This window comes from Felis catus, chromosome D1 (assembly GCF_018350175.1).
Source record: "Felis catus isolate Fca126 chromosome D1, F.catus_Fca126_mat1.0, whole genome shotgun sequence".
Classification (NCBI taxonomy): domain Eukaryota; kingdom Metazoa; phylum Chordata; class Mammalia; order Carnivora; family Felidae; genus Felis; species Felis catus.
Window position 1 is genome coordinate 32,798,832 of NC_058377.1, and position 26,652 is coordinate 32,825,483.

The window sequence follows — 26,652 nt, forward strand, 5'->3', positions numbered from 1 at the left end:
AAAATAAAAGAGAAAGAATCCAAATAAATAAAATAAAAAATGAAAGGGGAGATATCACAATCTACATCACAGGAAAAAATTATAAGAGAATATTATGAAAAATTATATGCCAACAAATTGGGCAATCTGGAAGAAATGGATAAATTCCTAGGAACATATAAGCTCCCAAAACTGAAACAGGAAGAAATATAAAATTTGAACAGACTGATAAACAGAAAAGAAGTTGAATCAATAATCAAAAATCTCCCAAAAAACAAAAGTCCAAGGCCAGATGACTTCCCAGGGGAATTATACTAAACATTTAGAGAAAACTTAATACCTATTCTTCTCAAACTTTTCCAAAAAATATAAATGGAAGGAAAACTTCCAAACTCATTTGACAAGGCCAAAATTATCTTGATTCCAACACCAAAAAAAAAGACCCCCCGCTAAAAGGGAAAAATTACAGACCAATATCCCAAATGAACATGGATGACAAATTTCTCAGCAAAATACTAGCAAATTGAATCCAACAATACATTAAAAGAATCATTCACCACAGTCTAGTGAGATTTATTCCTGGGCTGCAGGAGTGGTTCAATATTTTCAAATCAGTCAATGTGATACACCACATTAATAAAACGATGATCTGTCAATAGATGTAGAAAAAGTGACAAAGTACTGCATCAATTCTTAATAAAAACCCTCAACAAAGTAGGGATAGAAGGAACATACCTCAAAATCATAAAGGACATATGAAAAACCCGTAGCTACTTTCATCCTCAGTGGGGAGAAACTGAAAGCTTTTTCTCTACAGTCAGAAACACGACAGGGATATCCACTCTCACCATTGTCATTCAATATAGTACTTGAAGTCCTAACCTCAGCAATCAGAAAACAAAAAGAAATAAAAGTCATCCAAATTAGCAAGAAGTCAAACTTTCACTCTTCATAGATGTGATATCCTACATAGAACCTGAATGACTACACACACACACACACACACACACACGGCACAAAATCTCTAGAACTGATACAGAAATTCAGTAAAGTAACAGGATACAAAATCAACATACAGAAATCTGTCCATTTCGATACAATATTGAAGTGGCAGAAAGAGAGTATTTTTAACAGAGCTATACAAACAAGTATATATATATATATATATATATATATATATATATATATATATAACAAGTATTTTTATAACAAGTATTTTTATACTTGTTATACTTGTTATACTTGTTTATACTTGTTATATATATAACAAGTATTTTTATAACAAGTATTTTTAACAGAGCTATACAAACAATCCTAAAATTTACATGGAACCACAAAAGAGTCTGAATAGTGAAAGCAATCTTAAAAAAGAAAGGCAAAGCTGGAGGTATCACAATTCTGGATTTTAAGCTATATTTCAAAAGCTGTAGTCATCAAGCACAAACACAGACATAACCAATGGAACAGAATAGAAAACACAGAGGGGTGCCTGGGTGACTGTCAGTTAAGGGTTTGATTCTTGATTTCAGCCCAGGCCATTCATGAGATCAAGCCCAGACAGCTCAGAGCCTGCTTGGGATTTTCTCTCTACCTCTCTCTCTGCCCCTTCCCAGTACTCTCTTTCTCTCCTTTCAAAATAAATAAACATTAATGAAAAAACACAAATGGACCTATAAGGCCAACTCTTCTTTGAAAATGCAGGAAACAATATCCAATGGAAAAAAGTCTCTTCAACAAATAGTGTTTGGAAAACTGGACAACAAAATGCAGAAGAATGAAACCGTACAACTTTCGTACACCATACACAAAAATACATTCAGAATGTAGAAGAATGAAACTGGACAACTTTCTTACACCATACACAAAAATATATTCAAAATGAATGAAAGACCTAAATGTGATACAGAGAACCACCAAAATCCTGGAGGAGAAAAAAGGCAGTAAACACTTTGACATTGGCTATAACAACTTCTTGTCAGGCACATCCCCTGAGGCAAGGGAAACAAAAGCAAAAATAAACTTTGAGACTTCATCAAGAGAAAAAGCTTCTGCAATCGTGAAGGGAACAATCAACAAAACTAAAATACAACCTTCAGAAAAGGAGAAGATATTTGCAAATGGCATATCTGATAAAGAGTTAGTATCCAAAATATATAAAGAACTGATGCAACTCAATACCCAAAAACAAATAATCCAGTTAAGAAATGGGCAGAAGACATGATTAGGTGTTTTTCCAAAGAATGCATACAAATGGCTAAGAGACACATGAAAAAATGTTCAACATCAGTCATCTCAGGGAAATATAAATTAAAACTATGATGAGATACCACCTCACAAATCAGAGGGGCTAAAATTAACAACACAAGGAAGAACAGATGTTGGAGGGTGCAGAGAAACACACTGTTGGTGAGAATGCAAACTTGTGCCGCCACTGTGGAAAACAGTATGGAGGTTCCTCAAAATGTTAAAAATAGAACTATCCTATGATCTAGCAATTGCATTACTAGGTATTTACCCAAAGAATTAAAAAAAAATAGTGATTTGAAGGGATATATGCACCTCTATGTTTATAGCAGCATTATCAACAATATCTAAATTATGGAAAGAGACCAAATGTCCACTAATGACTGTATAAATAAGATTTGGTATATATACACACACAATAGAATATTACCCCACCATAACAAAAAGAATGAAATATTGCCATTTTCAAGAACACGGTTGGAGGTGGAGTGTATTATGCTAAGCAAAATGTCAGAGAAATATAAACACCATATGATTTCACTTATATGTGGAATTTAAGAGACAAAACCGATAAACATAGGGGAAAGAAAATAAAAGACACAGACAAACCATAAAAGAGACTCTCAACAATAGAGAACAAACTGAGGGTTACTGGAGGGAAGTGGGCAGGGAGATGGCCTAAATGGGTGATGAGTATTTATGAGGGCACATGTGATGAACACTGTTGTAGGTAAGTGACGAATCACTAAATTCTGTTATTGAAACTAGTATTATACTGTAACTAAATAGAATTTAAATAAAAACTTGAAACAAAATACAAAAATAGTTATTCTTTGGAGTTGTTTTCTGAAGACCCCTGATACAGATGTAGCCACATCAATGTGCAAATTTTGTTTGTTGATGAGTTAGTTTATACCTAAAGCTGAGTGGGGAGAACTTTTTGGTTTCTTGTTTTCACATTAGCTTTATAGTGATTTCAATAAAAATATTTTCAGGCCCTTGAACCTTTAAAAATTGTGAAAATGCTCATAATTAACTGTATGAAAAACACTCCTGTTATAAGATCATGTGAAAAGTCAGCATCTTAATAATTTAAAATAAATATAAAGAGAAAAGGGAAAAAAAACAACACAGAAAAATACACATTCTTTTCATGTGGACATGGAACATTTTCCAGAATAGATCACACATTACTCCACAAAATAAGCCTCAACAGATTCAAAAATGTCAAGTCAACCAAGAAATCAAATAGGAAATAAAAAAATACATGAGACAAATGAAAACGAAAACACAACTGCCTGAAATCTTTGGATGCAAAAATGACAGTTCAAAGAGGGAAGTTTATAGCAATACATGCTTACCTCAATAAACAAACACAAATTTCAAATAAACAACCGAATCTTACACCTAAAGGAGTTAGAAAAAGAACAAAGCCCAAATCTAGTAGATGGAAGGAAATAATAAAGATTAGAGCAGAACTAAATGAAATAGATACTTAAAAAGCCCCTATACAACAGATCAATGTAGCCAGGAGCTTGTTCTTTGAAAATACCAATAAAATGAATAAACCTTTAGCCAAACTCATAAAGAAAAATAGAGACAAAAGTCAAATAAATTAAATCAGAACTGAAAGAAGAGAAATAACAACCAACACCACAGTAATACAAAGAATTACAGGAGAATATTATGAAAAACTATATGCCCACAAAACGATCAACCTAAATGAAATGAATAAATTCTTAGAAACACATAACCTTCCAAAGTGAACCAGGAAGAAATAGAAATTTTGAACAATTACTAGCAATGAAATTAAATCAGTCATAAAAACAAACAAACAAACAAAAAAACTACCCACGCCCCCAAAAAAGGTCCAGGACAAGATGGCTTCAAGGCAAATTCTACTAAACATTAAAAAAAGAGTTAATACAGGGGCACCTGGGTGGCTCATTCTGTTGAGCGTCTGACTCAGCTCAGATCACGATCCCAGGGTTGTGGGATTGATTAAGCCCCGCTCAAGATTCTCTCTCTCTCTCCCTTTGCCCTGCTCCCATTCTCTCTCTCTCTCTCTCTCTCTCTCTCTCTCTCAAAGAATAGAATAGAATAGAATAGAATAGAATAGAATAGAATTAGAATTAGAATTAATACAGGGAAAAAGAAGGATGGGATGATAGCAGAGGAGGAGGACCCTAGGCTCACCTCATCCCAAGGGTACAACTTGATAACACTCACATCAGTATCAGTAACTCAGCAAACGACCAAAAGACTGGCAGAACAAAATCCACAACTAAATATATAGAAGTCACATCAAAGAAGGTAGGGAGTGTAAGGAAGCAGTGGAAAGGTAAATAGATCACAGGGCTCTCTGCTGGAGGAAGGGACTGGCAGGCACAGAGAATGGAGAAAACCAGACTATCACACCAAGGAGCTTGCATTGGGAAGACAAATTCCCATAACAATTGGCTTTGAAAACTAGAGGAGCTGAGTTTCAAGTTTCCTGAGTTCTTACAAACCGCAGGACTTAAATCAGTAGGCTCAGTTTGGAGACAGTCTGGAGGACAATAGGAAACTGAGTCCTTCCTCCTTTAAAGAGATGACACAGCAAACAGCCTATAAGCAAACAGCTTAGAAGTAGCAGTATGAAAAATGTCTCGGGCATGCAGAAGAGTTATTCAACAATTTCAGAATGTGTCCAGGATAGACCGAGATCCCTGGGAGACTCCTCCAGAAACAAAAGAGCTGGTAGGTGCCATTTCTCTACCCCACGCTTCAGCTTAAACACAGGACCATTTACGGGAACCAGCGTGGTGCTGACATTAATTATCTAACTTGCTTGTACCAAGCCCAGTCTCTCCCCCCGAGACTTTGGTGGATTTTCCCTTTCCAGTCACACTTACCTCAGTCCCAGTGCTGTTGGGTCCCTCTCCTGGAAGACAGGGCATACCTTGCCAACACCACATCTCCTGACCCACCTGCTTTGTGGGACCTTGGTCCCAGTGGTGGTGATGGTGGAACCCCTCTAAGGAAGAACCAGCATACACCTTGTTCAAACTGTGTGCCCTACCCACACATGTTTTGCAGATCCTAAGTTCACCCTTCCCACATTTACAACTATGTATCACTCATATCTGAGTAAAAAAAAATAAATAAATAAAACAGAGAGTAATCCAAATACTGGCAGAGGAAACTCCACTAATAAATGTAGAAAAGAAGTCACATCAAAGATATTAGAAAGGGCAGAAATAGGTGGTCTGGCGCTGCACACAGGAAGGAAGAATCTCCAGTTGAAGAGAGGGGAAAGCCCCAAATGGAACAGGAAAAAGAAAAAAAATTATAAAAATTGAGAAGAGGTTAAAGGAACTGATCAACATCATCAAATAATAATTGCATTATAGGGATACTAGAAGAACAAAGAGAAAAGAGGGAAGAAAATGTTTTTAAAGAAATAATAGCTGAAAACTGCCTTAATTGGGAGTAGGAAACAGACATCTACATCCAGGAAGCACAGACACCCTCCATCAAAATCAACCCAAGGGGGTCCACACCAGGAAGCCTTCATGGGGATATGGAATCCCCATAATTTCTGTCTTTGAAAACCATCGGGCCTGAATTCTATGAGTTTGTATATCAGCAGAACTTGGAGCCTGGAGCTTTAAGTCAGCTGAGTCAGCTAACTTAGCCCTGGGCAAGCTGGGAGCACAGGAGGGCCACTGATAGCCAGATCCCCACCCTTAAAGAGACAACAGCATGAAAAGATGCAATATAAAAGTGACAGCTTACACAACAGAAGGGTAATCCATTTATACTTATTTTTGGGGGGGACTTTTCTGAGAACAAAAGAGCTGGCAGGTGCCATTTTCCTCCCCTGACCCCCAGCATAAACACAGAGCTTTGTGGTACTGAGGAGGCAGCACTGTACAGACACATGATACCTAATCTGCTAGCAGTGTGTCCTGTACACAAGTTCTCCTGAAGATTCACCTACTCCAAGCCTGCTGGCCTTGACCCTGGGCTAAGCACAAATTTTGTTAACTCAATGCATGTCCTGCCCAGCTGCTGTCTCTGTGCACCTTTCCACAGTAGACGCCTCATTTCAAGGGATCTGGCTTGGGACTAGTGACTCAGCACAAATTTCCCTAACACCACATATGCCCAGACCAGCTGCTGCATGCACAGATATCTCACACTCCAGCAACAATGTTCCACACAGAGCTGTTGAATACACAAACACCCTGCCTTATGCACAGACACTGAACATGCCTAGCTACTGCCACTGCTATGTGCCACACTTCTGGCTGTTGCTGCACTTCCAGGGATCAGCCTAGGACTAACTGCTCAGTGCAAATTTTGCTAACTCTGATCCCACACCCACAATTACTCCCATTACTCTGAATGGATCTCACCCATTCGGAACCACCTGGGTTTCACTAACATCACAGAAAGCAAGGAGAGCCCACAATAGGCAAAGAGTCAATCTAGACATCTGGACTAAAAGGAAAGGCAACTCAGGTATAATAGCAGGAGTTAAGCAACACAAATAGGAGATTTCCCTGAAATGCCAGGTTCTGGTGAATATGGGACACTGCTCTGTGGGTGCTAAAGGACCTTGTCTGCATAAAACCACTACTTTCAAGAGCAGAAAACATAGCTGACTTTCCTAACATACAGAAACAGACACAGAGAGGTAAACAAACAAACAAACAAACAAACAAACAAACAAAAAAGAGACAGAGAATTATGTCCCAAATGAAAAAATAAGACAAAATCACAACAAGAGATCTAAGTGGAAGAGAAATAAATAATATGCCTGGCAGAGAATTTAAAGGAATGAATATAAAGATACTCACTGGACTTCAGAAAAGTGTAGAGGACATCAGTTAGACTCTGAAAAAAGAGATAAAAAATTATATCAGAGATGAAGCACTCAACAAATGAAATTAAAAATACAATAGACAAAATAAACAGGCTACAGGAAACAGAGGAATATATCAGTGACCTGGAAGAGAGTAATGGAAATGAATCAAGCTGAACAAATGAGAGATAAATAAATACTGCGTAATGAGAATAGACTTAGAGAACTCAGTGACTCCATCAAACATAAGGACAATTGCATTATAGGGAGTTCAGAAGGAGAAGAGAGAGAGAGGGGAGCAGAAAATGTACTTGAAGAAATAATAGCTGAAAACTTCCTGAACGTGTGGAGGAAAACAGATCCAGATTCAGGAGGCACAAAGGTCTCCCAACAAATTCAACCCAAGGAGTTCCATACCAACACACATAATTAAAATGGCAAAAAGTAGAGATAAAGAAAGAATTTTAAAAATTGCAAGAGGAAAGAAGACACTTACATACAAAGGAAATCCCCTAAGATTATGAGCTTATCTTTCAGCAAAAACTTTCAGGCCACAAGGGAGTGGCTTTATGTATTCAAAGTATTGGAAAGGAAAACTCTGAAGCCAAGAATACTTTACCCAGCAAGGTTATCATTCAGAATAGAAGGAGAGATAAGGAGTTTCCCAGACAAATAAAGTTAAAAGAATACATGACCACTAAACCAACCCTCCAAGAAATGTCAATGGCGACAATGTGAGCAGAAAACAAAATCTATAAGTAAGAGTAGGAAAAATAGCACAAAACCAAAAGAAAGGTATATCTGTAAAATCAGTCAAGAGAAGTACAAAATAAAAGGATGTACAAAATAATACCAATGAATTAAAAATTAAGTGACAATCAGCTTAATACAGAATGCTATATGCAGAAGATGTTATATTTGAACCTAAGGGTAATCACAAATCAAAAACAAATAATAAATATACAAACAATAAAGTAAGGAACCTAAGTATATCACTAAAGAAAACCAGGAAACAATGAAAGAGAGACAGGAAAGAATCAGAGAAAATTTATGAAAACAACCACGAAACAAGTAACAAAATGACAATAAATACATAACTATCAATAATTACTTTGAATGAAAATGGGCTGAATGCTCCAATAAAAAGATGTAGGGTAACAGAGTGGATGAAAAATCAAGAGCCATCTGTATGCTGCTTACACAAGACTCATTTCAGACCTAAAGACACCTGCAGATGGAAGGTGAGGGGATGGGATATTTATCAGGCAAATGGATGTCAAAAGAAAGCAGTAGAAATACTTATATTAAAAAAAATAGACTTTAAAACAAGGTTTGTAAAGAGAGACAAAGGATACTACAAAATAATAAATGGGACAACCCAACAAGAAGATATAACAATTGTAAAAATATACTCACCCAACAAGCACCTGAATACATAAAACATTTAATAATAAACATATAGTGTTGGAGAAGTGGATAAAGTACGCCAAAGATGGCTGATTGGACTAAAACAAACTCTGGTCTCTAGCTTAGATACCCCTCCTCCGGTTTCTTCTTCCTTTGTTTGCTGTGTGGGTGAAAACCTCCACAGATATGGAGGCTGTCGGCTATAAATTGCCCTCCCCACTTGCATTCCGGGCTCACACCTTTGGAGAAACAGTCTCCTCTGAGTCTGCCAGTGTAAAATAAGTCTCCAGTTCACCAAGATATCCAAGTGCTGCTTGGTTTTTCCACCAGTGTTCCAGCCTGGTTCCGTAACATACTTGGTTTCCTGACCAGGAAACCCAACTGTGCTGGCCCATTGTTGCCACTGGTTTGGGAGAACAGCGAGGCGGTGATGGAATGAAGGATCACAAGGGAGAGTGTGCACCCTGCCTAAATTTTGGCAGTCTCCTTCTCTGTCCCCTTCAGGCCAGCCCAGCTCTGCTGTTCCCGCTGGACTCGAGGAGACTTGGCAGGTGAGGACCTGAACCTGACGTTGGAACCGGTAAGGCTGCAGCCCAATCTAGTCAGGCCCACTCGCAAGAGTGGAGAGGGGACCTGATCACTCCCCAGGACTTCAGACGTCTCACAGGTAGGGATTCTATGGTAAGGAATATAATAACCTCTGGTGTGTATGTGAATGTGAATGTGTGACTCAGTCTAGCTTGCCTGCCGAGTTCGGTTCTGTGGCTCCACAAGCAGGCACCCTTGGGGTCCCCAGGGGTCCACGGAGTCTGAGTGGGCCCATCTGTGATTCCATGATTGATGGCGCTCGGTCTGTGGCAATATCAGAATGTTTCTGATCATGGGTCGCAGGGCTGGTACCTGTGGGGCTGATCCTCACCTGAGTTCCTTCAGGACACTGCCAGGCAGGCATCTGGCTGGTGTCCTCATTGGGAAGGGGTGCCTCAGAAGGGGTGCCCCTGTCCCTCTGTCTTTGTGACTCCACCTCATGGGAGCATTGTCAGGTCAGTATGGAGCCACGAGAGCCAGGCAAAGGTTTTAGTCACTTCATCCAGAGACTCACCCAGGGAGTCAAAGAAGCCACCCACCGCTCCCCTAATGTTCCCCTTTTCATGACTCTTTAGACTCCCTCCCCCCTCCCCTGAGCTTGAAACTCCTCCCCTGGTGGACTCACTGCTGCCACAGCTGATGCTGTCACCAGCCTCGCAGCCAAGATGCTGCTGGGGCAGCCGCCCATTTCTCCTCCCCTTCCAGGCCAGAAAACCCTCCCCCACAAGGCTCCCCAGCCAGATTGTGCCCTCAGCCAGGCACAGGAACTCTACAGATGCCAGTCCACATCTGCTGATTTCAAGAGGCCCTCAGAGGGATCAGAGCAGGGGGCTGAGAAAGCCATAAATATGCCCAGCTGCAAGGGGAAAAGACATTAAAAAGAATAAATGTCCCAACCAGGGAAAGTCCAAGAAACCTAGTGGAAATCAGGAGGAACCTCAAGAAGGGAACCTTATTGGTCTAGCCGCGATAGAACCAGACTAAAAGGGGACACTGACTCTCTCTCCCTGTTCCTCTGCTTAACTGATGTGAGGGATTCTCTCTCATTTTTCAGGTTAACAGCTATAATTGGAGCCAACTTTGGTTAGTCTACCTCAGGACAGGGAATTTAAGGAATATTCCCAAGAAGTTGCTGTTTCTGCCTTCCCCTCCCCCTCATGTTTCTGCACCAGCTTGGGTGTGGTCCTATACCATCCTCAGTGTCTCAGGCACCATTGGTTCCTCCTTCCACCCTCCAAGTCAAGGAGCAAAGTGCACCCTCCTTGGACCACCCATTTCAGATACCTCCACTGGTGCCCCAAATGAAAATTGACACTGGGAAAAAAATTGATTGATTTTTAGGTGGATGCAGGTGAAACATATTCGAAGTTTAAACTAATTTAAGTTTATTGGAACTGTCTTAAAGTTATCAGCAAAGGTCAAATAAGCTCATGTTATTTCTGTTGCAATTTGTTAATGATAGTTAATTTTGTCTGTCTCAAAGTTTTCATGGGTAATTGTTAAGTTTCAAGGTCCTTGGTAACCTGAAACTTTTCCAATAGGATGGAATGCTAAAGCTTTGAATATTGAACATAGGTTTGTGTTTTTAACTTCTTATTGCTGAGAAATTAAGGCTATTCGGACCTATTGGAAAACATGCTTTGTACTTAATTCGTTCATGAATTTACCATCCAAAAAAATTCTGATGTAAACACCTCTCAATTGGTTACTAAGTCCTCAATTGGAGACTAAGGTTTCCTAAGAGTTAAAATTCTGCTAAATGTACTTAAGACTGATGAAAATAAAGAAAGTAACTCTGTATGTAGGAAAATAGGAGGTATATAAGAAAGATATAAAGAATAGAAATACAGTTTCATTGTAGGTAGAAGAAAGTAATTTTGTCCTAAATGAGACTGGTTATTTGGATAGAAATGGCTTTGGGACAAAATTTAGAAGCAAAAGAAAGTTATAAAAGGTTGAGATGAATGGAATCTTAAAAGTACACTAGTATAAGGTTGAAATCCTGCTTTTCTCTCCGCTCAAATGACAAAGTTTTCTTGAACTGTTGATCTGCTCTTGATAATATAATGCAAACAAAGGTTTATCCTCCAGGAGAATCAAAGTTTTAGGTCTCATCTCTATCAGGTCTTTGATAACTTAGTTAAAACTTCTGAATGTTAAAGGAGCTAGGTTTTGATAACAACTGTGTAATGCTATACATTCACCTTTGGGATTTTTTATTGCCACTTTAGTTGAATATATAAAATTGTAAGATTTGTAATGATCTATAATCCTATTTAGGATGAACTTATGACTTCTGGGGTTTTAACAAACTTCTCAGGATTTAAATGGTAAATGAAGTCTTCTTGACCAATTAGGTCCTTTTATTTGGGATGTTAAGTTATTTGGAAAAGCTCTGTCATACAATGGTAAACCTTAGATTGTATTGCACAGGTGAATGCTGTAACTGCCTGAATATATGCAATTCCTAAAATTTTAATGTTTTGATATAAGGTCATCACTTAATATTCTGATTACTTGAGATGTTATGTGTCACAGAAATAACCGAATTTCTTTGTCAATTGCATCATAATGAACTCTCATCATCTTTAATGATGTCTATTTCTGAGATTTTGTCATTTATGATTGTTCTTATTCTCTCACAAAATGTGTTTCTTCTTTAAGGAGATTTATAAAAAGGACTTTGGGGATAAATACAGGTATTTGACATCTTTAAGATTAATACTAAAATGGGGGGGCGCCTGGGTGGCGCAGTCGGTTAAGCGTCCGACTTCAGCCAGGTCACGATCTCACGGTCCGTGAGTTCGAGCCCCGCATCGGGCTCTGGGCTGATGGCTCGGAGCCTGGAGCCTGCTTCTGATTCTGTGTCTCCCTCTCTCTCTGCCCCTCCCCCATTCATGCTCTGTCACTCTCTGTCCCAAAAATAAATAAAAAACGTTGAAAAAAATTAAAAAAAAAAGATTAATACTAAAATGGGTAAAAATTTCCAGAACTAAAAAGCTGCATTCAAATTGAACAAGAAGTAAGAACATGGGATTAAATGAACTGAGGAAGCTTATAGTTTTGTGATTCTTGTTGAAAATATTGCTGGTTCTCTAATGTTTCATCTTCCATATTAAGGAAACTTTCTCTTAAGATATCTATAATATACAAAAATGTCATAAAGCATGCATATGTAAACTGAAGCATTTATCTTTCTCTCTACATAATTCCCCTGAAATTCAAAACTCTCAATGAGTATTTTTTCTTTCATGGCAATTACAATCATTTGCATAAGTTCAATAAGAATCTGTTCATCTTATAACAGGTCACCATTTGGAAATACTGGTTATTTTACCAAGGCTTTGACTGGAATGTCATATTTGAGGATCACATTCATAGACTCAGATATGACCAGACAACTTTAAGGAATTAGGGTTGGCTTTATAAAACATGGAGCCATAAAGCCCCTTGGAAATCCTGCCTGGTGCCTTGCTTACAGAGTTCCCAGCAGCCTCACCAGATAAATAAAGAAGGCCACTTCCTGGCAAGTGCAGGAACCTCAGGATATCTTGGGGACCTCATGAAGAGGAATTCACCCAATTCTACAGGTGTTGCAGGCTTGTCTGATGGCAAGTATTTGGCTTGGCTTCTGGTCTGGAGAGGCTACTAACAATTCAACCTGGAGATTCCTTATAAAATGTTCCAACAAAGCAAACTTTAAAAGATCCTCATGATCAATTGTTATTCTTGATGAGTTTATGTAAATAATTAGGCCAGATTTGTGAAGACTGGATTTGTTCCACAAATGCATTGGTCTCAATTTGGCTATCTCTGGAAAGGGGGGGGGGGTTTAGAGAGAACAACTATGGTTCAACAATGCACCGTTATGGATGTTAAATTCTAGTTATGATTTCCTTTAAATGTTTGTTGTTTGCCTAAACTGGACAACTTGAGGTAAACTTCAGAATATCGTCACAGTATTTCATGTATATGCAATCTTCTATGCTTGTTATTCTATGGGGATAATAATAAGACCCATGGACATATGATTATTAAACAACTGAAAAACAGGATGGATCTCTAAATATGCAAACCATATCTTCCGTAAACCTGATCTGACAGTTATCAGAAACCTGCCCCTTTCAAAGACTTGGAGGTGGACTTTACAGACATACAGCCAAAGAGAGGATTCAGTTTCAGGTATCACCCCATGGGTCCATCACTCCAGAGCTAAGAAGGCCAACTCAGAGGAACCCTCAAACTGGTGAAGTGATCCAGACCCAGTCAAACTGCTTAAACTGACCCTCAAAAAGACACTGGTCCCTGAGATCTCCAGCCTTGCTCCAGCCATACCCCGGAAGCTGGCTGGCCTGCACATGGCAGAAGCTTGAGGAATCAACACATGGACTGAGCCCAGGAGTTTGGATGCAACTCTGCCAGCCTTTGTCCCTTACTGGTGTCATAGCCCTGATCTTACTTCTTGCTATCGGGCTGATAGAGACTGCACCAACAAGCTGGGCATGGGACAAAAGATGCATGCCAGGTCTCACATACCTCCTCTGGATTGGAGGATTACTAAGTATTGCCTGTATATTATGATAACCTCTCTCACCCTCACAACTGCTGCTTACCCACTTTGTCCCCAGGATTGTTACATGACAATAAGCGGAGGTCAAGGGCATTCAGTGCCTTCACTTCCCTCCACAAAGAGTGCTACAACGGAAAAACACCCACTCTCTGTCAGTCACCTGGTGCCCCAAGGACTAAGTATTGGACTGTAATGATAACTCCAAATGTTAGGAACCCATGTCACAAAAGGGCCTTCAGAGGGCTTGCTACACTTACATTCCTCAATGGGGGATCTCGGGGGATCTTGGATGGGGGAGGGATGCAAGACAGGGCCCTTCAAAAGGTTATAAAGGATACCCAGGACAGGGTAATACAAGCCATAAAGGTGACCACTCCCCTGGCAGCCTACCAGGGTTTGAACCTTTCAGCTCTAAATCAGATGCTTACCAATTCCCCACTCCAGTGTTGGGCCAACACTACACGTCCTCCATAAAATAGATAATCACACCCAAACCTGCTGGATGTGCTTGTCCCTCAGCCGGAGGGCTTACTTAGCCACTCCCCTCCCTTTGACTGGGAACCTCCTGAAAATCTCAAAACCAACACCTCTGTCCTAATTGGACCCCTGGCCACTGGGATCCGTCTCACAAATGCCAACAATCTAATCTGTACAGGCCCAGAAGGGATAAATGCTACCTCTCTATACAGAAGAAATATAATCTTAAAGAGGAGTACAACCCTATGTTCCACCCCTGGGGTGTCCTATCTATGTTCTAATTTGGCCTACCAATGCTTAGAGGCCAACTGGACTCAGATATGTTACTCCATCTTCCTAACCCAAGAGATATCTGTATACACTGAAGATCAGCTACTAACAACCTTTAGACCCACCTCCTGGGCTAAATGGGCAATCCTGCTACCCATTCTGATAGGAGCATGAATTGCAACAGGAATAGGAACTGGAATAGGAGGCATAGGTTCATCCATAAGACTATACCATAGACTATCTCAAGAGCTAAATGAAGGCATGGAACAGGTGGCAGATTCTCTGATAAATTTACAAAGCCAAATAAACTCTCTGGCAGCAGTGACCCTCCAAAATAGGTGAGCCCTCAACCTCCTCACTTCAGAGAAAGGAGGGACTTGCATCTTTCTGGGGGATGAATGTTGCTATTTCGTAAACCAGTCAGGAATAATTACAACTAAGGTTACGGAACTCAAGGAAACAATTCAACATAGCAGGAAAATATCAATCAATGAAAAGGATGGGATCTCACAGATTGGGCATCCTGCCTTCCTGCCCTGGTGGGGCCCCTCCTCTCCATAATTTTACTTGTATCCATGGGCCCCTGTATACTGAATGCTATGGTATGTTTTATTGAAAACACTGTTGCTTGCCAAACTACTGCACATATCTTAACCTTCCGAGAGTACCAACCTATAAAACTGAAAGATGATGCCTACTAAAAGTTTTTTTTTTTAAAGGCATCAAAGGGGGGAATTTTGGAGAAGTGGATAAAGTATGCCAAAGATGGCTGATTGGACTAAAACAAACTCTGGTCTCTAGCTTAGAGATTCCTCCTCTGGTTTCTTTTTCTTTTGTTTGCTGTGCGCGCAAAATCCCCCACAGATATGGAGGCAGTCGGCCATAAATTACCCTCTCCACTTGCATTCCAGGCTCAGACCTTTGGAGAGACAGTCTCCTCTGAGCCTGCCAGTGTAAAATAAATCTCCAGTCGACCAAGATCTCTGAGTGCCGCTTGGTTTTTCTGCCAGCGTTCCAGCCTGGTTCCGTAACAATAGGAACATATCAATAGTAATACAACATTGTAGGGGATTTAAACACCCCACTTACAGCAATGGACAGATTATCTAAGAAGAAAATAAAAAACAATGACTTTGAATGACACACTGGACCAGATGGATTTAACAGATATATTCAGAACATCCCATCCTAAAACAGCAGAATATACATTATTTTCAAGTTCATATAAAACATTATCCATAATAGATGACATATTAGGCCACAAAACAAACCTCAACAGATTAAAAAAGATAGAAATTATATCATGCATCTTTTCTGACCACAATGTTGTGAAATTAGAAACCAACCACAAGAAAAAATGTAAAAAGACCACAAATGCATGGATGTTAAATAACATGCTACTAAAGAACAAATGGATCAACCAAGGACTCAAAGAAGAAATAAAAAAAGTACACGGTATGGAGAAGGCCAACATGGAAGAGAAGTAGGGGGATCCATATGTCCTGCATCTCTCAAACAAAGAAATGTAGAAGCCAAAGGACTTTGAACACAAGAGCCTTGGAGGAAAAGAGACTGAATCTACTAGGAAGAAAATGGGAAAGCTGGAAAAAAGATAGGTGGGTAACTGTGAACTGGGGGAGATAAAAAAAAAAGTCCACGTGGGCATGGAGGGGAGGGACCCCCTTCTGTGGAGAGACAAAAGGAAGAGAAAGAGTGGCTAGGGAAGTGCAGGACTGTAGCTGGACAGGAGAAAAATCTCAGACTGAGACTGAGAGAGATCCGATGTCTAACTGTGGGGCTTTCTTTGGACTGGGGCCAGCTCTCTGTTCGAGCACCTAGGGAGGAGGGGAGCCAGCCCTGGGTGCGGTGGTAGGTCATATGTTCAGTCCTCAGCTGGAGAAAGTGGTTCCCTCCCTGGAGGGATGATATCTGTGCATGATAGCACAGAATCTGCCTTCATCCACCACTCCTGGGCACAGTGGCTAGGCTGAGAGCTCAGTATGCAGGAGGATAAGGCAGCCATTTCCCTGGAGTGCTGTGGGAAAAGACAAAGCTTGCCTGCATCTGCCACCCCAGGGGCTCCTGGCAAGGGCAGGGGCTCTCAGTCCTCAATAGGAGAAGTCGGTCTTCCCTGAAGTGTCGCAGCACAGACAAAGCCTGACAAGACCACATATCACCACACTGAGAGGCGCTTCCTCAGTGCCAGAGTGCACGGAGCTGGGATTTGAATCCTAGCCAAACACAGGATCAGGGGAGTAGGTGGAGCAAGAACTGCCCTGTCTGCACCCAGGGCACAGGGAGGATGACTCAAATGGAGTCCACTGGGTCTGGCTCCATGGAGAAGAGACTGGGAGATCACCATCCACCCCTCCCCCTCTCACCAAGGCGGGTCCTCATGGATCACTCCCAGGCCAATAGTGGAGGCGGGTTCAGAATACGCCAAACCACGCCCCCTTGCACTGGGTAAATGCGTATCCAACGGAGCGCCACAGACCCTGTGGACAGCTCCTCCTAACAAGCGATGCATCATTGCCTGGATTAACTATAGGTCAATTATGGATATATAGATATATTCCCCACCCCATTTCTCCTTATCTCTTCCCACCCCTAGGCTGGTTACTCTGGTTATTGTCTGTCTAAACAGGCATATTTAATCCATTGTCTTGATACATGTTCTACACCTCCGCCTTTACACTCCTTTCTCTCTCTCTGGAATAATCACCATATAGTTTCTCTGTCTGGGTAATTTTATCTTTGTTTCATTTTCCCCGCCTCCTTTATTTTCCTTTCTCTTTCTCTGGACTAAGCCTTTTAGTCACTCTGCCTAATCAATGTTCATTCCCACCCCCCACCTACCCCCCACTCCTGTCATTTCTCTCCTTGTATATGCTCTTCCATCAGCACCACATCCACCCTCTTCTTTACTTGTAGTCGGTGTTTTTGGGTTTTTTGCTTTTAGTCTTCAGGTTTTTGTTTTTGTTTATTTGTTTGTTTGTGTTATTTGTTTGTGTGTTTACATGTTTTTGTCTCCTGTTTGTCTGTTTTCCTTTACAGGGCTACTCCAAGGAACAAATCAAAGCACACCTGGTAGAGGGTACAAAATATTACTACAAGTAGGGTAATAAAATAACCAAAGCCACAACAGAGAGCAAGTAACAATAACTGAAAAAAACACTTCCTGAAGGGCTAGGCCCTGAACAGTGTATGACTTTCCTTTAATATAGCAGTGCTTACAGGTGCAGAGCACACAAGCTTTTAAACCATGAAGCATCATAATCCCAGACTTTAGCCTCTACTACAAAGCTGTAATCATCAAGACAGCATATTATTGGCACAAAAACAGACACATAGACCATGGAATAGAATAGAGCCTCCAGAATTGGACCCACAAAAGTATGGCCAACTAATCTTTGACAAAGCAGGAAAGAATATCCAATGGAAAAAAGACAGTCTCTTTAACAAATGGTGCTGGGGGAACTAGACAGTAACATGCAGAAGAATGAAACTAGACCACTTTCTTACACCATTCACAAAAACAAACTCAAAATGGATAAAGAACCTGAATGTGAGACAGGAAACCATCAAAACCCTAGAGGAGAAAGCAGGAAAAAACCTCTCTGACCTCAGCCGCAGCAATTTCTTACTTGATCCATGCCCAAAGGCAAGGGGATTGAAAGCAAAAATGAACTACGGGACCTAATGAAGATAAAAAGCTTCTGCACTGCAAAGGAAACAATCAACAAAACTAAAAGGTAACCGACAGAATGGGAAAAGATATTTGCACATGACATATTGGACAAAGGTCTTGTATCCAAAATCTATAAAGAACTCACCAAACTCCACAACTGAAAAACAAATAATCCAGTGAAGAAATGGGCAGAAGACACGAATAGACACTTCTCTAAAGAAGACATCCAGATGGCCAACAGGCACTTGAAAAGATGCTCAACATCGGTCCTCCTCAGGGAAATACAAATCCAAACTACACTGATATACCACCTCACGCCAGTTACAGTGGCTAAAATGAACAAATCAGGAGATTATAGATGCTGGCAAGGATGTGGACAAATGGGAACCCTCTTGCACCATTGGTGGGAATGCAAACTGGTGCAGCCACTCTGGAAAACAGTGTGGATTTTCCTCAAAAAATTAAAAATATATCTTCCCTATGACCCAGGAATAGCACTGCTAGGAATTTACCCAAGGGATACAGGAGTGCTGATGCATAGGGGCCCTTGTACCTCAATGTTTATAGCAGCACTTTCAACAATAGCCAAATTATGGAAGGAGCCTAAGTGTCCATCAAGTGATGAATGGATAAAGAAGTTATGGTTTATGTATACAATAGACTACTACTTGGCAATGAGAAAGAATAAAATATGACTTTTGTAGCAACATGTATGTAACTGGAGAGTGTTATGCTAAGTGAAATAAGTCATACAGAGAAAGATATATACCATATGTTTTCACTCTAATGTGGATCTTGAAAAACTTAACAGAAGACCATGGGGGAGGGGAAGGGGGAAAAAAAGTTACACAGAGGGAAGGAGGCAAACCATAAGAGACTCTTAAATACTGAGAATAAACTAGGGGTTGAAGGCAGGTGGTGGGGTAAGTGGGTGATGGGCATTGAGGAGGGCACCTGTTGGGATGAGCACTGGGTGTTGTACGGAAACCAATATGCCAATAAATTTCATATTTAAAAAAAAGTACATGGAAACAAATGAAAATTAAAACATAACAGTCCAAATACTTTGGGTTCAGGAAAACCTCTTCCAAGAGGGACATTTATACATTACAGGCCTATCTCAAGAAGCAAGAAAAATCTCAAGTAAACAACCTAATCTTACACCTAACAGGGTTAGAAAAAGAACAACAAAGTAAACCAAAAACTAGCAGAAGGAATGAAATAATAAAGATTAGAGCAGAAATAAATGATATAGAAATTAAAAACACAGTAGAACAAATCAATGAAACCAGGAGCTGGTTCTTTGAAAAGATCAACTAAATTGATAAACTCTAGGCAAACTCATCCAAAAAAAGTAGAGAAAGAACTCAAATAAATGAAATCACAAGTGAAAGAAGGTAAATAACAACCGACACCACAGAAATACAAACAATTTAAGAAAATATTATGTAAAATTTCCACAAATAGACAACCTAAAAGAAAGTGGGTAAATTGCTAGAAACATATAATCTACCAAAACTGAATGAGGAAGAATTAGAAAACCTGAACAGACAAATTATCAGCAGAGAGATTTAGTCAATAATTTATAAACTCCTGAGAAACAAAAGTCCAGGACCAGTTGGTTTCACAGGTGAATTCTACCAGGCATTTAAAAAAGAGTTAATACCTATTCCATTCAAACTACTCTAAAAAATAGCATAAGAAGGAAAACTTCCAAGTTCATTCTATGAGGTATCACCGTGATACCAAAAACAGATAAAGACACCACAAAAAAAGAGAATTACAGGCCCATATTTCCAATGAATATAGATGCATAAATACTAAAAAAAAAAACACTAGCAAACAGAATCCAACAATACATTAAAAAAAATCTTTCAGCATAATAAAGTGAGATTTATTTACTGAATTTAAGGGTGGTTCAATATCACAAATCAATCAACATGATATATCACATAAATAAGAGAAAGGCTAAAAAACCACATGATCATCCCAATAGATGCAGAACAAACATTTGACGAAGTACAACCATCCATTCATGACAAAAGTCCATAACAAAGTGTTAGAGGAAACATATCTCAACATAATAAAGGCCATATATGAAAAACCCACAATAAACATCATACCCAGTGGGTAAAACTGAGAACTTTCCCCCTAAGGTCAGGAATGAAATAAGGACGTCTGCTCTCAAAACTTTTATTCAATATAATACTGGAAGTCCTGGCCATAACAATTAGACAACAAAAAGAAATAAAAGGCATCCAAATTGGTAAGGAGAAGAAAAATGCTCACTATTTACAGATGACATGATATTCTATATAGAAAACCCTAAAGACCATCAAAAAACTACTAGAACTGATAAACAAATTCAGTAAAGTCACAGGAAACAAAACCAATGTACATAAATCTGTTGTATTTTGATACACTAATAATGAAGCAGCAGAAAGAGAAACCAAGAAAACAATCCCCTTTAAAATTTCACCAAAAATAATAAGATACCTAGGACTGAACCCAACCAAAGAAGCCAAAGACCTGTACTTTGAAAACTATAAAATATTCAAGAAAAAATTGAAGATGCCACAAACAAATGGAAAGATGCTCCATGTTTATGGAATGGAAGAATAGATAGTATTAAAATGTCCATACTACCCAAAGCAATCTACACATTTAATGCAATCCCTATCAAAATATCAATAGCATTTTTCATAGAATTAGAAGACAAAATCCTAAAATATGTATATATACAGAACCACAGAAGACCCTGAATGGCAAAGCATTTGTGAAAAAGAAAAGAAAAGCTGGAATTATCCCAATTGCAGACTTCAGTTATATTATAAATCTGTAATCATGAAAACATCATGGTACTGGCACAAAAATAGACACATAGATCTGTAGAACAGAATAGAAAACTCAAAAATAAACCCACAATTAACAATTAATCTTCAACAAAGAAGGAATGAATATACAGTGGGAAAAAGCTATTTTGTTCAACAGATGGCATTGGGAAAACTGGACAACATGCAAAAGAATAAAATTAGACCACGTTCTTTCACTATATGCAAAATAAAGTCAAAATGAATTAAAGACCTAAATGTGAAACCTGAAACCACAAAAATCCTTGAAGAAAGCACAGGCAGTAATCTCTCTGACATTGGCCATAGCAACATTTTCTAGATATGTCTCCTAAGACAAGAGAACCAAAATCAAAAATACACTATTAAAATAAAAATCTTTTGTACAGTGAAGGAAACAATCAACAAAACTAAAAAGCAATAAATACAATATATATCAATATTACTATAAAAGAGTGAGGTTGTAAGAAGAAGCATCAGAAACTAATAGTCCCAAAATAGGCAACCTATGGAATGGGAGAAGATATTTTGCAACCTGTGGAATAGGAGAAGATATTTTACAAATGACATATCCAATAAAGGGTTAGTATCTCAAGCATATAAATAACTCATAAAACACCAAAAAAATAATAATCCAAATAAAATATTTGCAGGAGACATGAATAGATATTTTTCCAAAGAAGACATACAGATGACCAACAAACACATGAAAAGATATTCAACATCACAAATCATCAGGAAAATCATCACTTCATACCTTCCAGAATGGCTAAAATCAAAAACACAAGAAATGAGTGTTGGTAAGGATGTGGAGGAAAAGGAATCCTTGTGCACTGTTGGTGGGAATGCAAACTCTTGCAGCCACTGTGGAAAACAGTGTGGAGGTTTCTCAAAAAGTTAAAAATAGAACTATCCTGGGGCACCTGGGTGGCTCAGTAGGTTAAACATCTGACTCTTGATTTTGGTTCAGGTCATGATCTCATGATTTATGGCTTGTGAGATTGAGCCCCACTTCTGACTCTATGCTGACAGCATGGGACCTGCTTGGGATTCTCTCTCTCTCTCTCTCTCTCTCTCTCTCTCTCTCTCTCTCTCTGTCTCCCCCCTCCCTCTCCTACTCTCTCTCTGCTCCTCCCACATTTATGTCGCCCCCTCAAAATAAATGAATAAACTTTAAAAAAAAGAACTATCCTGTGATCCAGTAATCTTACTATGGGGTATGTACTGTAAAAATACAAAAACACTAATTCAAAGGGAAGCATGCATTCTTATGTTTATAGCAGCATTATTTACAATAGTCAAAATATGGAAGCAGCCCAAGTGTCCACTGATAAATGAATTGATAAAGAAGTGATCTATCTAGATATTTATGTATGTATATGTATATGTATATCTAGAGATAGAGATAGAGATAGATATCTAGATATCTAGATATAGATAGATATAGATATATATGTATGTATATACATATGTATCTATATATGTATATACATATGTATATACATATATAGATACATATGTATATATAATGGAATATTTTAACCAGAAAAAAAGAATGAAATCTTGCCATTTGCAATAACATGGATGAAGCTAGAGAGTATAATGCAAAGCAAAATAAGTCAGTCAGAGAAAGACAAATACAATATGTTTTCACTTAACGTGGAATTTAAGAAGCAAAACAATAATGATAAAAAAAGACAAACAAAAAACCCATAACCTTAAATACAGAGAACAAACTGGTGTTTACCAGAGGGAGGGTTGGTTATGGAATGGATGAAATAGAAAGGGGTTTAAGAGTACACTTATTTTGATGAGTGCTGAGTAATGCATAGAATTGTTAGACCATAATATTGCATACCTGAAACTAATACAACACTATGTTAGTTATACTTTAATAAAAAAGACAAAAAATAGAATTAGATAGTGGTGATGGTTACATAAGTGTAAATATGCAAAAAATCACTTAATTCGACACTTTCAATGAGTGAATTTTATACTATGTGAATTATATCTCAATACAGCTCTTTAAAAAACGTACCTAATAATGGCTCTAATCTCTCTCTTTTATTTCACACAGGAACACACACAAAAGCGTACTAGCATCCAAGAGGATCAATGTTTTATAATTAGGTCAGAAAGACCCAATTAGGAGAATAAATTTACAATGTCATTTTTTTTATGAATACAGGTGAGCTGATTTTTTAATTTGCTTGTATTTACTGTTATTCATTCTCGAAAATTCTTCCAATAGCTAATATTGACTAATATAAAGCATACACTTATAATCTAGACTGTTTCCATATATCCATGTTTCTCTCTCAGAACATTGTATATATGTATATATGTGTATCTATCAGTACATCTCTACTTGTAACTATCCAGTTATAGATTATCTATTTATCTCTACATATAGATAGATTTCATTCAGAAATAGGTATCATTGTGAGAAAATATTCAGCAGTCTCATATTACTTTGAGAGACATCTTTCAAGAAATATTGGTTTGTTCCATAATAGCCATCTATTATTTGAAAATTCTTATTCTGATTAAAGGTAATTGGTATGATATTTATATCTGTAAAAGAGTATATGTCTTAGGTTTACATTAAAGTAAATTCTTAGAATCAATTTAATTTTCCACTTTGCAATACACTTTCAAAATAGGCTAATAAATATGCAATTATTATCTGAGTTCATAGTAAGGAACAACTATGGCATACAATTTTTATATGTCACACACTAAGAAAGGGCTTCTAAGTGTCCCAAGAGCACATGTAGTCCAGGAAACCATAAGATGTTATTGGTTGCAAATATGAATTCTGAGTAAGTTCATGACTAGGGAAAAATGAGACCCTATTTTAAGACTAACACTTTCTAATGATTCTTTTTACAACCCCTGCCATCATGATATAGCGCAGAGAAAAGTAAAGCAATATTTTCTCATTTTACTTCTATTCTTTCAAAAGGATAGAGTAGGGGAAAATTGTAAGGTGATTTCTCACACTGAGTGAGAGCTAGCACTGCTCACTGAATATACCTTAATGTAATTAAGTTGGTGATGTTTTCTGGAAATAAAATCCTATTTTTCTTAAGCTGACAATGGAGGCAAGAAAGCTGTTTTGAAGCTTCACAGATTCTTGCTCACTAGACATACATATTTCCCATAATTATGAAACCAAATTCACAGTGCTTCCCTCTGGCACAACAGTAGAGCATGGAAATCAGTATGAAATTTGGCATCTGATCAAAAAAATTATCATTAAAAGTGGAAGAATCATTTTGATATGGTCATAAGTAGTGCTGCTAAATCACAGCCAAAGCTCCTCAACTCAGGAAATTTTTTTGAATCCTCATTCAATGCATATGACAGTGTTAGGTGGATCTATAGGTTACAATTGCATGTCATATAAAAACCCTGAAGTTCTTTGAGTTTGTAATTGTTAATTCTATGTACCATAAAATTAGGTATGTTGTACTTAAGCAGGAAATAACTCTCTAATGCCAAAAAAAATTTAAAGGAAAATATATTAAACTATTTTATTACTCTAATATATACACTGTGAGGGAAACAAAAGAGGTGGAAAGGAAACAGTCTTTCTGGTGAAACTGATGGACTTTATCATGTCCCACGTTTGTTATATAATAGCTATGAGACCTTGGTTAGTATCTGTGAGGCTCTCATATGTAAAATGGAATAATTCATATTTTATAAGACTATTGGGAGGATCATAATGACTCAGGCCAAATTCCCAAGATATAATGGGTGTACTAGAAAAGTGCAGCTATTAAATTAGATGAAATAAGGCTTATAGTTGATTTTACATTTTAAAACAGAACTTAAGGGATGCCTGCCTGGCTCAGTCCATAGAGCTGTGTTACCCTTGATCTCAGGATTGTAAGTTCAAGGCCCATGTTGGCATGGAGCCTGCTTTTTAAAAAAACAAAAAACAGAATTTAATATATACATGGTCATTGTGTGTGTGTGTGTGTGTGTGTGTGTGTGTGTGTGTATAATTTCCAAATAATTATAGAAACCTTGGATTACATGTGATTTATATGTCATAAAGCTGAATTCTCTGCTTAATGCAAAATCTGATATACAACTTTCTTGAAATGAATTCATTCAGCTTCGCTTAAAGATTTTCAGTTGCTGACTTCCAAAAGGCTGCCTTTGTTTTCAAGGCAGGGATAACATTGAATTAAACATAGCTGCTTCCTGGTAGCTTTTCTATTGGTTCCAACACTTTTCTCCTTCCTTAGCTGCTACTTGAGGTCATTTTTTGATGCATTGCTTTCCTATTTGCCTTCCAATAGAAATATTCAAGCTCATCAGTCCTGCTCTGAACCTAGCTCTGAGGACTAAATGCAATATAGATGTGGGTTGGGTCACATCACAGTTCAAGACAATTGTTAGTTAACTCTCTTTTTTTAAACATATTCTTTGTTAAAAAAATGTTTTTTGTGTAACTGAAGGGACATTAACAATTCGAGGAACTCCTTCTTATTGTTGGTTCATGTTAAATTCCATTAACTGTATTTCTTAGTTCTTAATAGATTCTTTACTTGATTCTCTGATCATTGCTAGGTGGCAGAGAATAGAGTCATGACAGTCACTTGAGATTCCTCAAGCTCATAGTGCTTGGTATTCCTGATTCAATTCCTTCCTCCTTGAAAACAAAACTATAAAACTCTCCAGGCACAATTTGTAACAGAATGTAGTTAAATCTGCACCATAAATGTACTCTATGTCAGTGTAATTTACTCACATCACCTCTATGTAATTCAATCTTAAAGTCACTAAAATCTCAAAGATGATTCAAATGCTGGTTTGAGGAATAATTCATTACTCATTTGTGTTTTTAAAGATGTAGATGGTTATGTTATCTCCAAATGAAATTAACACATTCAATAAGCAATACAATATTAAATATCAAAGGTTTTGCCATTATGGCAAGGTCAAATGTGGTATTTTCTACTCTATTGATTCACATTTATGACCCAAATGAGGTTACTGCTTATGCACAAATGAGATTACTTTAATGCACAATTAAATCAAGGTTAGACAGAAAGACTTCTCTGGTACAAGACAGAGCACCAAGAAATTATATAGTACTCTTGAAATTTGGATTAGGATCACTCTTAATAATACATTATCTGTTTTTCTTAAATATTAACAGAGTAAAATCTTATCCCTACTATTGAGTCTAATTTCTAAACTATACATACTGATAATGTGATAATTTTAAGTTACACTTAACTGTAGCTATGTAGCGATTCACTTTTTAAAATGGACAAATGCTCTTTTGTACATTTAATTGAGATATGTAAAAAAATGAGCCTTATCAGAAAACTTCCTAATTTTTCTCTTAAAAGCCAAAATTCTGTTTAAAAATATGCTTACATTGGGGCGCCTGGGTGGCTCAGTCGGTTAAGCATCCAACTTCAGCTCAGGTCATGATCTCACACTCTGTGAGTTTGAGCCCCGCGTCGGGCTCTGTGCTGACAGCTCAGAGCCTGGAGCCTGCTTCAGAATCTGTGTCTCCCCCCTCTCTCTGCCCCTCCCCTGCTCATGCTCTGTCTCTCTCTGTCTCAAAAATAAATAAAAACGTTAAAAAAATAAAAAAAATAAAAATATGCTTACATTAAAGTGCTCATATCCTAAATTAGTTAAATATGATAAATAATATCACTAAAATGTGCTTTAGAGGATAAACTATTTATACAGTAATAGA

General features: G+C 38.1%; 1 long non-coding RNA gene across 1 annotated transcript; it reads left to right on the forward strand.

Annotated features, from left to right (window-relative positions):
• The first annotated feature begins 4,388 nt into the window (after positions 1-4,388).
• On the forward strand, positions 4,389-23,109 carry LOC123380430. The gene is made up of 3 exons (XR_006586175.1): positions 4,389-4,962; positions 8,984-9,146; positions 22,999-23,109. It is a non-coding gene; the product is annotated as an uncharacterized LOC123380430 (long non-coding RNA).
• Positions 23,110-26,652: the final 3,543 nt, after the last annotated feature.